The sequence below is a fragment of the Dermacentor silvarum genome, chromosome 4, assembly GCF_013339745.2.
Source record: "Dermacentor silvarum isolate Dsil-2018 chromosome 4, BIME_Dsil_1.4, whole genome shotgun sequence".
Classification (NCBI taxonomy): Eukaryota; Metazoa; Arthropoda; class Arachnida; order Ixodida; family Ixodidae; genus Dermacentor; species Dermacentor silvarum.
In genome coordinates, this window is record NC_051157.2 from 125913953 (window position 1) to 125918648 (window position 4696).

A 4696-nucleotide genomic window follows, 5' to 3' on the forward strand; every position below is an offset into this window, starting at 1 on the left:
AGGATTGGGTGCATATACCCATAAGTGATTTTCACGCTAGCTTCGAATGCACCCGTAGTTTGAAACAACAGGCGTAGTCAACCGACAGAGGAAATTTTTGAAAGAGTTTATTTATTGCAGTTGGATACTGAGTCTTGATCACAAGGGCCAAAATAAATCTGCAGTATCAAATGCAAATAATGTTATGAAAAAAAACGGTAGAAAACGCATAGCATGAAGAAAATTGTACTGAGAAACAAGTCCAAATTATAACGCTATTCCTAATGTAAAATGAAAACGTACATGCTGTGGCTCTGTAAAAGCCACGACAGGCTTACTCCTGCACATTTCTTGCTTCCATTTTCATTACCTACTCTTGCTCCAACTTGGCTAAGGTGTATGTGCAGCCGCCGTCTCGCCTTGGTTGACGCGAGCATCTTCTCCGCGGTATTCCTGTGCTGCTCGCACGTTTCCAGACTGAACCGCAGCATCTTGCTCAGATATGCACAGAGCCTGCACTGGCGCTTTCATGGTGAGCACGCTATCCGGTCGAGTGATGAATGGTGATGCCACCGAAATGCTTTTCCCAAAAATTTAGGGTGCTCATGACTGCATCTCTTGTATAGTAAAGGTTGTTGCCATCCCTAAACATATTACTTTAGTGCTGTTTATATGCACGCTTGCTGCAGCTGGATCCCAAGAGTGCAGTCTTGCACTGTTCTCACGAGCGAACCGCGTCGCTGACGCTTGACTTTCAATGCTTGATGCTTTTGCCTTTCGCTATTCCCTGAAGCCTTCTTTTCGGCTGTGTTTATAGGTGAAACATTCTCCAACCATTCTTGGAGTGGTTCGACCACAACGGCCGGCTGCATCCAGGAATTCTGTGACGAATACTACGGCCAGGCGGTCGCGAAAAGTTAGCACGTGCTGTTCCCACGAAAAGTGAGCTGTGCAATGAAGGACAGTCGCTACGAATACCGGTCGGGGTGGTGACAGCTTCTTCACAGAATGTCCCCACCCTGAATGGAGCGGTGAGTGAGGAGGACATCGAGGTACCCTTGTTTTAAGCGACGCGCCCTTGTTCGGGTAGTTTATCAACTGCTCTGTGTACGTGAACATTTACTCGCCATATGTTATTGCAACTTCGCTCGTTTACTGAGCCACATTCACTTACCGCCTTCGTTGCAATGTGCGAGTGCTTCAGTCGATTGCACGCGGATGTTCGAGCGCTGAGCGCTGCTAGCGCGTTAACGGATGACACTAGAGCTTACTGTGACGTGGTCACTTATTGGCTCAACGTTTCCTAGCTTTTATAAGCCTTTAATTTTATTTCTATTCTTCGTGGTTAAAGGCCTCCGTATGGGTTGGATCGGTGTAAGCAGTGTGTTCGTAGGGGCTGCGCAGAGTTGTGCTAGAGTAATCAGCCCAGTTACTTAATTGCGAATTCCTGAAGTAGTGCTCCACTCCACTAGCACCGACTTCAAATACGACGATCGAGAAATTGTATAACATTTAACACATCTGTAATAGGCCACCCATGATGAAAACCCCTTCATGGGGCCTTTGTGGTATTGTAAATAAATCAAATAAATAAATAAATAAATGCACAAATAAATCTGCTGACGTAGACAACTAGGAGCTCATTCGATTTTTGCTTCGTGAGGATAGGTGATAAAGTTGTTGCGACTGAGAGCAAGAGAACGTCAAAGAGAGCCTGGTGAGGTCATCAAGAATTCTTCTGATGAAGAATGCGATGAAAGCAAAGAGACATGGTCTTTCATTTTAAGATATACTCCGTTTTACTGCTACATTCTAGAAGCCATACTTTTGAGATGATTTTTTTAGCCAAGAGGTTCATCTTCTGAAAAGCTTCCACCTCAATTTTTTGTGGTGGCAGAGTTGCAGGTGAATGAATAAACTGCATATGATTGTTTTTTGCCAGATAATTTTTTGTATTTCTTCATGCACTGTGTTGCTAGACCTTCAACCTTACTGCCCCATCGGTGCATTTCGTATTCATTCCGGCCTGAAACAGACAAAAAGAAAACAGGATACATTATACACCAGCAAAAAAGGTGTCCCGTTATTTCTTAAATCAATTTTATCCAAAGGTAATTGAATGAACGCGCCAACATTCGCACCATTTGGTCGAGCACTTCAGTTTTATTTTTGTTTCTTGGCGACACTCTTGATAGCGTCGTAGTGGGGGTCCAAAGAAGCGGCCTCGAACGTGCTAGAAAAGTATGACTAGAGAGAAGGTTCTTTCAATTTGTTCCATGCAGTGAACACTAAACCACAGCGCAGAACCACGTTGCCAACTACATAAGGAGGTAGTGCTGTGCGAAAGAAAAACATAAATAAACGGAGTCTTACATATGCTGTTAATATGTTTTGCCTACTCGTACCAAAGCAAATTCCAAATCTGACAATAATTTTGCTTCAGCAACATCTTCACTTCAAGACGAAAAAGAATACGCTTAGTATTATATCACACTGGTAAAAAATACGTCGCGTGACCTGTAACATTGCGAATCCTTGTCGATGGTCAGGAACAATCTATCTGGCATAGCCACATTGGTGTAACGTTCATTGCTATTTCCCAGGCAATGCAACAGAATAACCTCTGCAGTAATAACATTTAATTTATGACACGAAAAACAAAACGTTGTGTTCTGGAATTGTGCGTTGAAGCGCGGTGACCGCTCAGTTGGAAGCATTTATACTGTGTCATATGCTGACTCGCCCTTATTGCGTTCAAGGGAAGCATGAGAAGATGTGTAAGACATGACATCATTGCTCATGCAACTCAGTGAGACAATGGCAGCTGTTCAGAAGCACCCAATTTATTTATTTATTTATTTATTTATTTATTTATTTATTTATTTATTTATTTATTTATTTATTTATTTATTTATTTATTTATTTATTTATTTATTTATCTATCTATCTTTGACATAGAGCAAGCTCTGGGATACCAGCGCAGGGGCAACTAAAATTATAGACACAATAGAATGCAAAACATCAACAATGAAACTCGTTAAGAGTCACTTTACCATACCACGTTACAAAAAATATCAGTTAAATGACTTTAATTGATTGTATTGCAGAGTGGTGTCACTTACGGGTCATGATGCGGGGGAGCGTGGTTCGGATTCTTTAAGGCGCAGGAACGGCCGTAAGTTTGCTGACAACTGAGTGCTCGCCGAATGCAGCGATGAAGCCGAACGTACTATCGACGAAAAAAGTTTACGGACCATGGGATCTCAGAAAACGCTATATATCAGAGCAGCCTTTAAACGTAGCCAGTAAAAACGTACTGGACATCACAATGATGTTCGCATATACCAGTAGAGGCTGGAAATGGGAAACCCAGGTTGCGTTTTGAGGCTACGGAGATATTCAGCTTTTTGTCAGATACCTTGGTCCGTAAACTTTTTTGGTCGATAGTACATCCTAAACAAAGCAACTTATCGAACATCCTGTGTGTACTTCGCGGTTGACCTCACTGAGCTTCGTCGCATCCGCATAGAAAATCTAACACATTTTCATAGGAAAGATGTCTGCTTTGTGGAAGCAGAGTTGACTATTGCAATCGCTAAATCAGTGGTGTAGCTTGTTTTACAGCGAAGCTTTGAGCCTGTACAGTTGATCGGGATTTGTCATGGCGTTGCCCCGCACAAAACAGCAGCTGAAAAAGCGGTTTTCGTTTGAGTTTCCGCGTGACAGAATTATGTTTTCTTTTATATTCGAATTACAATCCCATGCTGTCAGGCCGGTAGGTTGTGTGTTAGTCGTACTCTAACGATTTCTTTTTGCCGCATTTGTTTGAGAAATTCAATTACTTGAATGACGAATTTGCGCTAGGCGGAGGGCGTACAAGAATGAGGATATATGCTGTGCTAACAGCACCGCCACCTAGCGTCCGCACCAACTAAGATATACGTCAAACAACACATAGAAAAGGGCTTTGTCCTTGAGATCCCACGTAACAGATTTATGTTTCCTCGTATACTCTAATAACAATATCGAAGCTGTCATGTCTGCAGCTTGTGTGTAAGTGGTGTTCTACGCATTTTCTTCCGCAATTTACGTTCACACATTAATTTAGTTCAACAAGGCACTCGCGCTTGGCGGACGGCCTAGAAGAATGAGGATGTATGCATGTATAACGCCGTCTAACGTCAATTGGGTCGGTGGTACTTGTCTAACGTCCGCACCGGGGTACATCCACTTTCATAGGGTGGAATGGAGGTGGACGTTTTTTTCAGCTCGGGGTTTTAAGATACTTGAGTGTACATTTTTTCTACCTTAGTTCAGTCCCCACGGCAGTTCGCAATGCGGTCAGGAACAGGAACTGGGATTTTAAACGAGTAACTGTTCAAGAACGTTGTGGTCTGAAATTGTGCGGTGAAGGCGCGGTGTTTGCTGTACACTGAATGCCCCTTGATGCATCACTGGCAAGAAATTTCTAGTAATGCTGTAGTCGCTCATATAGTTCGAATTGGCCTTGCCTTCTCTGGCATTACTTAGTTACAATTAGTTACATTACAAAAACATGCCTGGGTGGATGATGGTGACCACTCGACGTGGGCTCCAGCATACACAAACTGCTCCATCGTGGGAAGATCCCGAGGAAGGTTAACTCGCGAAATTATCGAAGCAGAAATCGTTGATAGGCTCGGGGATAACTGTGTGTCAAAACCATCAATTGTCCTTT